The following is a 14,551-nucleotide window of genomic DNA, read 5'->3' as shown; positions in this document are numbered from 1 at the left end:
TCTTGCCTCAATTACCACTATCTTCTCTAGTGATGTCTGCACATCTGCGGGAGACCTCTCACTAAGATTCAGTAAAACAAAGGTATTTTGTCATCCCAAGACTGTTTATTTTCCTGTGTCCAAATTTCCTGTATGGACCGTATATATTCTGCAAGGTCCTCATCAGGTTTCATTTTACGAGCCAATATTAAACCCATGTCTGACGTATCTGGATACAGCTCCCTTAGTACCTTTCAAACATGTACTCTGTATATATTAAAAGGTGCTCCATCATGAATGTTCGAGCTTCATTTTACCCCGGCATATACGGCCTGTTGCCATATTTTGTCACTTCTCTCCCCAACCAACACTGCCAATAAACTTTCTATATCTTCTATGGCCAATGGAATTCAATGTTACGCTCACCTGGACCCCACAGGGGTTTCGATCGGACCCGGATAGCTGTGGTCTCCTTCAACCTGATGCGTAGTGCAGAGATGACTGTCTGGACTGGCCCGCCTAGTCTTGTCTGCTGGACCCGAAGAAGTATTTTCCTGCAAGTGGAGACAGGGATTAACCACATGTAAGTTTTAGTGATGGCCTCCCAACTGTTCTCGCTCTCCCCCACTAATCACCTCCGATATCCCCTTAGTAACATCACCTTATGTTCGTAAAAGATGAGCTCTCCATCCTGCGTGTCTTGCAGGGGCGCGTATATACCAGTTACTTCACTGGTTTGAAGGCTTTGGGAGAGTTCCGGTAAATATTGACTCTGAAGTCCCTGGCGGGATTGTTAAGTATCAAGTTCAAAGAGTTCAATGTGCCCAATGTTCACTCTTGTCCCCTTCCTTCCTTAAGTTGCAACTGAGTTTGTGAGAAGAAGGTCTCGTAGCTGCTGCTGGCGTTCAGATAAGAGTCTGTGTTACCCAACGCTGTCCGGTAACTATTGCATGTGTTAACGTGTTGTTTTTTCTCCCTCTTTACAGATGCGGCATATGAAAATGTGGAGAGTTATGGAATAATACCGCCGGTGGTAAATCAGGTAAGTCTATGGTGGTAAGAGGTTGTATTTGTTGATTCTCTTGGCTCACCTTGTTTTTTCTTGTGTCCCCTAGGTGCCGGATTATGGCGAAGAAATGATGGAGACAGTGCCGGATCGAAAGATACTGTGAGAACTGGTGAGTATGGTGCCGTGCTGGAGCTGGCAAAGCGACGCGTGCAGGACTGATGTACTTTCCAGGTCCGGAGATGAAATGGTTCCGGAGTTAAGTGAGGAATTTGAAATAAGTTTGTTTTCTAACCTTATCCTTTTCTTCTTCTTTATTCTAGAAGCTCCGGATTCGAGGCAGGCGTGGCAGAAGACTGGATGCTGGCTGCAGGCATGGTGAGCATCACGCTGCTGGATGCAGAATAACGTGAAGCATGTGCTGCTGTTCGGGTGTGGTTTAAATAGCCTCCAAAGTAGTTCCAGGTAAGAAGTTCCCTAGAGCCACGCCCGAGTAAAAAATAGTCCCTGTAACAAAATAGTCCCATCCAGGCCTCATGTAGGCTTGGACTCTTTTGCAGCATGGTCTGCATCAGGTAAGTAAACTCTATGACTGATTTCTATGATGAGCCTGGCGCCTAAGGCGCCAGGACTGAACCCAGACAGCCCCTAGCCGGGGCTGCTGAGATTTAAACAAATGTCTGGATGCCTGCTCCCGGAGCTGAGGGCCTTGGTCCTGATGCCCGGGGGTAGGCATCATGACATTCAAGCTTTCTCTTTCTCGAAAACACAAATCCATTTGCTTGCACCAGCCATTAATGAAAGTACACAGTAAACCAAATTGTCCCTATCCATTGTCTGCCATGGTATGTAGTGAATCTTGCTTTCTGCAAAAGGGGCAACTTTGTGTGAGCTCTGCATTTATTATCATGTTGCGGTCTTTAAGCAACTGCTATTTTTTTTTACTCTGAAGGATATTTCCCCAATTTCCCAATGACTCTCCTCCTCCCCCTGCTCATGTCTCTCAAATTGCACGTATCTAATTTTTCATCACCATGATCTCTGTCACCACTGTCCTCCCAATCTGATATGATGCTCACACCCTGCGCCGTGTCGTCTTCACTGTTGTCCGAGTCCTGCCCCAGTTGTTGATTTTAAATTGTATGCGTCCTGCTGTCCACCCCTGTTTATCACCTGCCTTTCCTAGTTCTATTCCTTTTTCACCTATCTCCCTTTCCGTGATGTTCTCCGCTGACCTGAACATAGAGTCAAGTTGCTGGTGTGTGCTCTTTTTAATGTCTATTAAATATTTCCACCTCCCCTTCTCATCCTTAGTAATGGCACTCGCTTTGCCCTGATCTTTCTATTTATGTGTTCCTTCTTTATCTTGAGACATTCGTTTAGGATTTGCATATCCTGCTGCTGGTTTTAGTAAATGGTATATCTTATATGGAGGGGTGGTGCACTTCCCTGCTCCTCCTCTTCTTTACCCTGCTCTGTCTCATTTTCCTTTTCTACGTACAATTTCCAAAGCCCTAAAATGCCCTGCCTCTTTTTAAGCTTTGCACCTTTTTAGGTACCTGACAAATATGAACACATACTGTCGATAATATCTTTATCAAACGTTCCTTCTCCAGGCCGTTCTTTATAACATTTCCCAACTGTTTTATGTACCTGCTCAAAATGGTACTTTGTTATCTTGTCATTATATTGAGGCAATTTCCTACACATGTGATTAAGTGGTGCATCCATTCAATAGGACGTCATTATCCCACCATAATCCTTATTGTGGCAAGAGTCCTCCTTCTCTTTTTAATCTTTTCCTTTATAATGTAAAGCTTTAAACTCTCAAACCTTATTCAATCAATCCCACTCACTCAATTGTATACTTACCATCTGCTCATTTGTCCTATTTTCATCCACTCTGGCTGTCTCCACAGGCCCTGCCCTTTCACACCTCACACTCCACACTTACATACACCGGCCTTCTCAACAGGCTCATCTTGTTGGGTTGTATTAGTACACGATTGGCCTTCTCCCCAGAACCAACACCTAACAACAATGCCCTATGTTAGTACATTAAAAGAGCAGTTATATCCTCCCTTCACTCAGCTGCACCTTTAGCTCGTGCTACGCAGCACCGTAAATATTTACACGCTATTTCGGCTCTGGCCGTTCCGTCATCTCCATAGCCACATAAAACAAATACTACAAACACTTTCCACAATACTAAAAAATAAACTACTGCTAGCCACAAAACACAGGCTTTGGTCCTCCACGAGCCTGGCCCCCTACAAAGATGTTCTGAGAGACTTCCGGCAATTGCAAGGAGTGAAAAATCAGGGCTGGGTCCTATACGTGAAAAAGATATTGTGTGCGCTACGCGCCAGATACTTTTGGGAAAACCCCAGTGAGTGTCACCCTTCAATCAAGGCCGAGCTCAAGTCATCTGCCAAATGCAACAAATTTAGGAACCCAGAGATCCAAATGCATGTTCTAAAAGATGGCAATGTATTCCTCCTATAAATTAATTGGGGAACAGCAAACCGTTTTTGGACTTCATTCATCCCCCCTATGAGCGCTCCTTATATGTTCGTTTCAGACTGGGTGTGCTGTATACTGCCTGGTATAAGCGAGGTTAGACACTCCAAAACACTGGTCTATGCCCACTTTGTAAAAAAGCTGAAGAAACCTTAACCCATTTTACATTGTTATGTCCATACTTAATGGTGCTTAGGTGCAGATACTTACTACGACTCATACTTGATATGGGGCTGAGATCTACGAGGGAATCAATGCAATTCCTCACCAATACACTAGAGTGTAATGTGGTATTTGCCTCTGCAAGGTATGTCCATTGCACCTGACCTTTAGGAAGTAGGTTGTCAGGCATTGATTTAAACCACTCATAGGCTACATTGAGGTTGCGAGCTGCGCTCTCCTCTCGTCGTCCAATTAGATTTTGATAATGCAGTATTCAGGGACGTCATTTCACCAAAATGCCTGGGGTAGCGGAAGTGACATCACACGACCCTTGACCCCCTGATGACATCACAGGAAGTGATGTCATTTGACCCTAACTCGAAGTGATATCGCGAGAAGCGATGGAACACAACCTTTCACCCGTTGACAAAACAGGAAGTGGCATCACATAGCATTGTACACTACAAAAAATATGGTTATGATATCACTATAATGTGATGTACATTTCATACAAGAATGTATGGCCATATGTATTATTAAGATCAATGTGTATAGTCCCATATTACTAAACTACTGTGAGTGCAAGCAGACTTCCATGACCAAATGATAATGATATGTTATTATATAGCACTTACGCTTAAGCGCTTTATATAGAAAAAATATACACCCAAAATCACCCAAACTGTGTTGGTACTCATTTATCGACCAACGAATGATGAAAGGCTGAGTTGATGCGTTTAAGAACAGACTAAATCAGTGACTAACCCCTGAAGTGTGCCTGAAATAAACCTTTGAGTCTAGCAATTACTGTATAGAATTCCAGAAAGACACATTTTTGGTATTCCGATTCTTTTTTATTTAGGGTCAGTGTTGAAAGTGTTAGACTTGAGGCACTCCTGTTCAAGAAAGCCAGCCACTCTAGAACTAAAAGAGCCACATGGTGCTGGCCAGAGCCCAGGAGCGTGCATTACAAAAAAGAAAAAAAAACTTTTTTTTTTAGAGGTCACAAGGGAGACCACAGAGGTCGCAAGGGAAACCTCAGAGGTCGCAGTTGCAACCTCCGGTGACCCCTAAATGATGTCCCTGGCAATATTGAGGCTGAGAGCTTTGCTTTCCTCCTAAGGTTGAAATCCAACCCCATAGTTGCTAATTTTAACTTGTTTTTATCTTCTCTTACCAAGTGCATGGTTTTATTTTCTTGTGCAATTACTGTTTGTGGTTTGTTGTATGTATTGCTAATTGAAAGTAGCTCTATTAATTGTGATTGTGTTGTTAAGTGGTAAAGGATCAATTCGAATATGCGTGTATGTCCCTCAAAAAATTCATCCTCAAAAAATAAAATGACGCAACTATACCAATTGCCTGCACTACGCAGAACTCTTGTCTAACAAAGTCTGACACTTACTACACAACCCTCTGCTCTAACGCAGATGTACCACCATCCACCTGCTCCATATCGCATGGGCAGAGCTAAAATCTAAGACTACTACAGTCAATCGCCCTCCACCATTTCTGATCGTGCGTCGCTACACATCATAAAATAGTCCCTCCGACCCCTGGTGCTTTCATACACGAGCACACTCACGTATCCTGTTAAGAGATTCTTCACTTCTCTGGACCTCGGAGTCTCCCTTTGCAGTCTCCCTTTGCAGTCAGAGTGAAGGCATCACCAGACCAGGCAAACATTCGGGAACTCTGTGTCCATGGACATGCTTGTTGTTTGAGCTCTTTGTACTGGCCAACGGATGTTGTCCTGCACTCCTCTGAGATATCTCGCTCTGGCCTCCAAAAATGTGGTGGGGTTACCTCAGGACTCACCAATAAAAAATTACAAAAGTAGTCAAAAAGGAGTTTACGCATGCAAGAAGTAGCACAGGTTTATTCAGGGCCCAGACACAGCTCGGACAGCTATATTAAAACAGATTGCAAAACAGAACTGTGTGAAAAGGCACTATCAACAGAGTGCCTCTAAATCTAAAGCTTTTATATCACTCTAGCTAATTAACATTAGTAACTTTTGCAAAATAAAAAAATCTCCCCACACAAAGCGGATTGGTGTTCGCACATTGATGCCTCTGGGCCTCCGGGCTTGGTGCGCTATACAAATGTCTAAATACATAAATAAATAAAGTCCCACTACTCTTTATGGCTCAGCGTTTCCCCAGCATTCCTGTGACCATCTAGGAATTTCTGTCTTACTTGGTATAGCAACTCACATGCACTTTCACAATGCAGTAGGGTTTCTACCGAGCCAGGATCTCTGCAAAACCGACATTGGGTGTTCATGACTCCTGGCATATCCCTGAACAATTGGACTTCTCTTGTTCGCAGAATATTTAACAGACACCTTAGGAGAAGGCCCCGGTTAATAGGGGAGGGAAACTTTTGCAAAAATCTGGGGAGGGAGTTCAGACCTTTTTTTAGGTTTATTTAGGGAACAGACGCAGCTGTGATAGCTATATTCAAACAGATCACAGAATAGAACTGTGTGAAAAGGCGCTGTCAACGGACACCTCTAAATCTAAAACGTTTATATCACTCTATCTAATTATCATTAGTAACCTTTGTACCATGAAACAAATCTCCCCACACAAAGCTCATGGTGTTCGCACATTGAACCCTTCAATACAAACATACATTATGTTCTTTAATTGGGTCCATGAACCTTCCCACATGCCGTTAATTATAATTTGTGATGTCACAATCCAATCCCCACTTCCTACATTACAATGACAATAAATTAAAACATTTGAGTTGACCAGCGGAACTTGATTCATCTGTCATCTCATCTACATTCTCATGAGAAACCCTCTCTACCATGGGACTGTCAGAGCCTGGAACCACGGACATAGTGCTATAGAAATGTTGTATATTAAGAACTCTCTGACCTTCTTCCCAGGCAAAACATACTAAGGGGCAATTTGAAACTGCTGTTGTTCTTTTGACTGCATCAAAAAATCCCGTTTTGCAAATCATTTTGAATTCTAAAATGGCTATGCCCTCCTTGCCTGTCGGAGGAACCCAAGGGTTCTTAATCTGTGACCTCAAAAAAATAACAACTATTGTTTATGGGATTATGGAACCTGTAATGAGTTGCCAGTCACTTTGGTTTTGTTGCAAACTAATAAAAAGCGAACACACGTTTTCCTCGAAATCATGCTTTAGGCCTACTTACTGCATTTCACCCTACCCATATGTTTGGTTATACTTACATGTGCCGCTGCATTACCTTTATATGTAAGTTACTTTTTTTGGGGGGGCTTGACTTGTATAGCGATTAAAAGGAGCCCACTCCCCTTTTACAGCGCTACTCTCGCAATTGATAAGTCCGTACCTTTTCACTAGGCAGAACTTGCATTTTTATTACAGTGGCAAGGGGACTTCTTATTGGTCGGCATCTAGCATACCAACCTTGGACACTTTGACGAGAAGTCAAGATACGAGCCAGACACAAATGGGGGATGAGACTTCCATGGTCTGTCATATTTCCAATTAAAGAATACTCCTAACCATCCCAAGGTGATGAGGCCTTCTCTATTCTTTGAACTTACCTTGTGTCTGTGTGCATATGGAGCGAGTGCTGCATGTGCCCTATCCATGCTTGGCTCAAAATGAATAGCCAGTGTTTCTTGTATTTGGGTCCTGTGCTAGGGCACTGTGTTTGAGGGTGGATATCCTTATGATTAAGGTTTTAGCTATTTCTAATCTGGAATTGTTATCTTGTGTCTGCATTCCATTTATCCACTACTCCCTTCCTAGTTTCTGACCTTGGCTCTAGCTGTAAGCTACTATGTGAGCTCTGCAAGAGTTTCTATAATACATTTAACATCTTGGGTTCTGAGGCTTTGCTAAATTCTGAAACCTGCTGCAGCCTCTGTGTTTTGGGAAAGTGGCTGCGCCTGGGTTAATTCTTCATCATGTTATGCCCTGCCTCGTTTACATGTTAATGGTTCCAGGAGCTGTACCTATAGGTGTATATGTTATTTGAGTCTACATGCAAATATCCTTAATGTCTGCATGCATATGTCTATGTGGGAATATTATTTGTGTCTATGTGCTCCTCGTATCTATAGGTAATTGTATCTGCTTTGTGTACTTCATGTGTATGTGCGTGACCATTCTTAGAGGACAGAAATGTGAGGTGGACAACTTTTAGATCCTTTCTCACAATTTGCCATTTTATTAAATCATACTTTTTAGTAAACACCTCACTATGCCTACAATGACGAGGATTTCGCTTCCTAAAATAAATGAAAGGGAAACACTCTAACTAAGGATATCTGGCACTCACACTCATCCAAACATTAGACAAGACAATATATGGCAATTCATAGCAACAATAATTGCATTTGTAATGTATTCACAGTCTCTTTTTATAACCTGGGTTAACTGCCCTTCCCCAGGTTTTAAGTTGGATTCAGTTCCAGTGTTCAACAAAGAGAAACAAGGAAAGTTCTTTGCACCTTCAACTTGTCAAAAGAAAGTTCTGTTAATCCAATGTTCAACAAAAGGAAGAGTCCTCTGATTCCTTGAATATTGATTTTCAATTCATCAAATAGCATCAGTGATATTCTTGGTCAGGATGATTTGCCACAACTTATAAATGTCAAAGAAACACATATTTGCCGTATAAATGACAATGGAAACACATCTTCTTAATATCAGTTTTTCTCAGCTCTCCTTTAAGCACTGTAAATCACAGTTTGTATCTTTGTCAGGATAACTTCACAACACTTCTACTTCCACCTAGTTTACTCTTATAACAGGCCCACTTCTACAAGGATTTACCATGCGGGTCTACTCGCCTGCCTGATAGCGTTCCACAATCAACAGTGTTTCTGAAGTTCTAAATCTACTGAAAACTAAAGGTTTATCACAGCTTCAGCAGTTTGCAATGCTGTAACTTTCATCAACTTTTCAGTAAAGACAAGATTCACTTTAGTGCTCCCCAATACTTCCAAGTAAGCAAGGCACTCTTCCACTGAACGTTCACCTTGCTGAAGGAAGGACTCATGTCCTTCTGCAACGTCAGTGACCAAAATGTACTTAAGGATGGGATTCTACCTTTCCTCCTTTTGGCTATGGCAATGTGGGTTTTTATACCAGTTTTAATTTTATGGAACTTTCACAGTCAACAAGCTTCACCATTTCACAACCTTGCATTTGCCCCTTCTCTTCCTGTCAACCACAATAGCTTAATTGTACACCTTTTTGTTAGTCTCTTTTGGCTTTGGAAAATACCTATTCAACTCTTAGGCTTTAGTCAATGATTACACCACTCTTGTCTTTGGACAATGCTTGCACCACTCTTGGCTTTAGGGAATGCTTGTACCACCCTTGATTTTGGGTAATGATTGCACTACTCTTGGCATTAAGCAATGTTTGTATCACTCCTGGCTTTGTACAATGCTTGTACCACTCTTGGCTTTGGGTAATGCTTGCACCACTTTTAGCTTTAGGCAATGCTTGTGCCACGCTTGGCTTTAGGTAACGCTTGTGCAACTTTTAGCTTTAGGCAATGCTTGTACCACTCTTGGCTTTGGTTAATGCGTGTTCTCTGGAACTCACAATTATTAAAGTTCAGTCACTTAGGTTCAGTTCTACAATGTATTATACTGATTAACAAATTACTCTTTAGTTAGCCTTCAGTTCAGAATCACTTTTAGGCACACTTCATTAGTATTTCAGCTGTTCTCTTCATTTTAATATTCAATTAGTGCCATTCAGTTACTGCCACTTGTATGCAAGTGCTACTTTTGTGGCATTCATTGTCCGACAATCAGCGGTCGGGTTAACATTGGTTTCATTCATACGCAAGTGATTCTGCTTTGCTACAGTTGCCTGCCTTTGTTCGGGTAAGGGATTAGAACGCTCAGTAACACTGACCGTATTCTGTCTTTGATCCCTTTGTGTGCTGCAGGATTTCCACTGCTTCGGCTCCTTTCGAACCGACACACTTCATTGTTGAAGTTGCCTTCAATCCCGCCAGCTGAGTACGGAGCTCGACTTGCTCCTGAAACCCTTGGGTGCACATCTCATGCACACTTCCTGCTACGCAGTCTCTGCAATTCAGTTCACATGGGGGACAGTCTTCTTCCTTCACGCTGTGAAACCTCTGCACTTCAGATTTGGGAGCAACAGGGCACTCTCAGGGCCGGCAGCTGTTCTCCTCTGCTGCTGCTAACTACTGCCGCTGTTCCAACTACACCTCCATCTAATGGCATCCACCTGAGGGGGCCTTTATGCCTCTCTGCCTCCCTCAGGTGTGGGTCATTTGTCTTAACAAGCTGACCACTCTTGCAGCATTGCTCTTGAGCCCTCTTCCTCATCCTAATCCTTAGGGAATTATGGGACTTGAAGTCCTCAACAACAAAATTAGGTCTTCTAGTCAGTTTTCTACTTTTAAACTCAGTTTCATTTCTTCTAATTATATTTAAGGAAACAACAGAAGAGTTTACTTGAAAAGGGGAAGGCAGTTCATTTAAGCCACTATTCACAGATTTCTTTTCACTGTACCTCTGGGATTTAGAATGGTTTCTAACATTATAAGTCACAGACAGGCTTTCATTTCTTAAGAAATTAAGGGATTTTACATTTGTTTTACCCACATTAGGATGTTCATTTTATGGATCAGACAAATCATAACTACAATAAGCCAATACATGTCTTGGCATTTCTAAAGATTCTTCCCTTTTTGGAGACAAATACTGCGTGACATCCCGCGGGATCTCCTCACCACTCTGAGCCTTGTATCCTCTCAGGTGATCCTCCCTCACAGCACCATCCCCAAGGTCAGGATCAGAAAGCGTCTGCCTTTCCCTGGACACCTTGGAGGAGACTTTATGCAGGGGGTTACTGAGGGATCCTCAGGATTCATCACACCATCTAGTTATTCTCTATATTTATGTATGTATATAGTAACATCGACCTGTCGCTCTACTGGCCACACCATCTATTCTATTAAAACCAACATCTTCACGATCCTAGTTAGTTTTGTCTTTCACCCAAGACTCTTGGGGCGGTAGTGCTGTCTCAGCTGGTATTGTTTCTCACCTGGACGATACTGGCGAGGGGTAGGAATAGGATGTGGTATTTGCGTACTCATCTGAGTAGGTTGGTGGGTATTGCTTGCACAATCATCTGCCCTATTACACTGTCGTCCGCAATGCAAATATTTGGAGCCAAGCCTGGACTAGCCTACAGGACAATAGGGCAATGCCTGAAGTGCGGGCGCAACATGCTATCGTGGGCCTGTTTTTTTTTAGGTCTGAGTGGGCCTGTTTTTTCAGTCAAAGTGGAGCAGTTTGGTGAGATATTTCACTGTGTAGCAAGCAGTTTTGACTAGTGTTACTGAGCACATATTCTTTAAAATATCTATTTTGCAAGACACCTTAACAGACACATCCATCCTCAGTTTGTCACAAAAGGAATGAGTTGCCTTTGATGACTACGGGCCGCTTTTTCATTGGTGCCAAGATGATTTTATGCCCCAGTCCGACTTGGAATGGAGCCCGATAATACATTACGTACTCTGCAGGGATTCCTGCTTCTTTTCCGACATCAAAATTCAGTTGTGGGCAGAGATGCATCTGAGAGTGGGGAAATACACAGAGCAGATCCCACACCCGCCACCCTTGAGAATCAGAATCAAAATGCCACATATGCTGAAAAACCCAGAAAAGGTTGGTTTCATGCCACTTTTCACACAAACAAAAACAAGCCTGCTAATGATTAAGTATTGCTGCAGAGCTGAAATATGACAGAATACACAACGTTTGCACATTTGGAATCCTTCTTAACAGTTAAAGGATGAAAATACATTTTGCATAAAAAATGTTTTCCAACCTGAACTATCAACAGGTAGTTCTACTATTCAAGATGATTAATGGCACATCTTTCAAGGCGACATTATTATGTTGATATGCTTCTGGAGGTACAATTATATTCTGGTTATGTGATGCATGGTAGTACAAGAAGCCTCATTTTATGAAAAAGACAAATCATCTTTGAATTAATAAACATGACAAGCCTAGCATGATGTAACTCATTCAAAGGCTGTATTATTTCTAAGCCAATTATATCTTATTTGATGCAGGGCCCTTAGGATTCTCCGAGACAGGTGGGGAAGCTCAACCAGTTCCAGTATTAGCTTTTCAGTGTTTGTTCTGGTCCTTGAAGCCCTGTATATGTGATGTTAAACACACAGCTACAAATACTGGAGATAAAAGAGATATGAGCTAAAAATCCAGAAGGCATGAGAGCTTGAAAGCTCTGCATTCCTGACAGTAGCCCACTGCCCCTTTTAATGGTAGGAGGATTTAAAGGTATATATGCTGTTTAAAAATATTTCAGCCTGCCAAAAGTCCAAGGCCCTCATTACGACCCTGGCGGAGGACCATGGTGCAATTTGCACCATGGTCCATGGCGCAGAGCTGCCAACTCCGCCATGGGGGTTGGCGGACTTACCGCCCCATTCCGACCTTGGCGGGGCGGTAAGTCCCCAATCCCCATTTACCCTTCCCCATTCCCATTTTTGCCCCATAGGGTATAATGGGAGTGGGGAAGGCGTTAATTACGCCACCGTAAATTACGGTGGCGTAATTAACAACAGGTCCCGTAGCGCCATGGATTTTTCCGCCCGGAAAAACCAGGCGAAAAAACCACCATGGCGCTACGGGAACTCGTAGTAAGGCGGAAAGGTACGCCATGCATTACGCTGGCGTAAAACCCTTTCCGCCAGGGTCGTAATGAGGGCCTAAAACTTTTTAAGGTTGTAATTTGTCACTTATTTACTTTACATATGTTCTCTTTGGTGCTTCAGAAGGGATATAACATGCCACATATTGCTATCAGCTCTATAGAGGCTTGCACCAAAGACGATACTGGATATTCAGTGTTGATGCCATGTGATGTCATCAGAGACATCATTGGTGATGACATACAATTCATTGTCAACAGTCCTCAATAATGTCATTTGCGATGTCATATGTGATGCCATGTGTGACATTGTAAGTGCTACATGGCTGGGTAGGGGAGAGGTGTGATTGCTTTATTAGGGAAGAGATGTGATTTCTTTATTAAATCATAACATGAATTTTCTTGAATTAAGTAACATGTACACATGGAATGGCCTGTTTCAAGGAACATAAATGCTGAAGCCAGGCATGACCTTCGGACATCCCCAGGATTCCACCAAAAGAGAAAAGGTATTCTCAGACAACATTGACTTCTGGTGGGTAACAGTGGGGGTGGGGGTCAGGGGGGGAAGTACAACCAAATGAGTGCTTGAGATGACCAAAGGTGAGAGTATGACTTTACAGTGAATTCTTCCAATGTGGACTGTGATAGATAGGTCTGGAGCTCTGCATGAGCACACGATGAATTAATTATAGTTCTGAATAGGCTTGAAGTTTGATGCCTAATGTCCTTTACCGAGGGAGTAGTCATGAGGTTGTGCAATGGGGCAAACTTGGTGTGCATTAGAATAAACATTCCTTGGGTTTGGGTATAGGACACTTGCTGAAAAATAGGACACAGGGAATAAGATCCAGTGTGGACTTGCAGATCCTCAATAAATGAATAGAACATCAAATATCCAATCTTTGACTCTGTCAGGCATTATTTCACACTTTAGCCAGGATGCATTTTGGATTCTCACAAAACAACAGGATGCATGTTTACATATGCCATTCACAAACACAAATCACAATTATCTGAGATTTCTAGTGGATAATTATTACTGGTAATTCATAGTATAAACATTGGGCTTCTTTCCTTTGTCAGGGATTTCACAAAGGTCATGGCCCAGGTACTGGCTCATTTGTGGAGCGAGGGCTATTATGTATGTCTTGCTCATGTGTTGCCTGTTCAGAGACTGCAGCAAGGGGCACCAGAGAACGGTGGGATACTGGTGTCTTTCCCTGTTTCAGAACTTGGGGACACTACAAATTCGAGCCAAGGCAAAGGTACAGTTTCGAGGAGTAATTAGGGCACATCAAGGAACAAGGCCATGCCGATAGACATCAGAGTTACAATTTCTTCAAGATGATAAGTTGTTGTACTTAAATACAACAGAAATAAGAAGAATGCTGACAATCGCCCTGTTAATCCTGTGTCTCAAACTGATAACTATTTTAAAAATGGTAGAGTATGAGGTGCCTGCAACCTTGCATACACAAAAGGCATGCAGCTAATCATCATCATCATCTGTCCTTTGTATAGTGCCTTTCACCACTGGTATGGTCCCAGCACGCTGTAGGTTGAACGCCCACGAGGGACTGAAGCCCAGGTATGGGAAATTCATCATAGGAGTTTAGAATGCGTGTTTGCATTTTAGCCAATGCAAAAGTAGGTAGGGGAGGCCAAGTCCCTGCTAGCCACTCAAGTCGAGCCAGCATGTGGATGGGTGCTGAGATAATCTGGAGAGTATGCAGGAGCAGGAGAGACTTTATGTGTGCAGTTAGGTCGAATTTGTATTTGTGTTGTAGGGGATAGCTGCATTCTTATGGCACGGTGCTTTGCAATGTGTTTTAGAGTAGTGCATTATAGCGGATGTGTGTGGGTGTGTGACCGTGCCTTTGGCTAGTTTCCATAAGCTTAGAGTGTGATACGTACCTGTGTGTCATGGCTGCTTTCTTGGTTGCGTAGATGCAGCTGAATTTAGAAGGGGGTGAATTCAAAGCATGACTAAATTCTACACATTGGCTTTATAAAATGCACCTAAATAATACAATGGCTAAATTCTAAATTCACCTAGATTCAATACATGGGATGCACTCTAGAATGCATCGATTTTCATTATATTGACTACACTGTGGTTTTCTCCTATGTTCAATATACTGGCTACCCTCAAAGATTCGTCTAAATGCAATACTTTGGCTAGCC

Source organism: Ambystoma mexicanum, chromosome 11 (assembly GCF_040938575.1).
Source record: "Ambystoma mexicanum isolate Mex_15411 chromosome 11, UKY_AmexF1_1, whole genome shotgun sequence".
NCBI classification, from domain to species: domain Eukaryota; kingdom Metazoa; phylum Chordata; class Amphibia; order Caudata; family Ambystomatidae; genus Ambystoma; species Ambystoma mexicanum.
The sequence above is the reverse complement of the archived record's forward strand: the minus strand, read 5'-3'. Positions refer to the sequence as shown.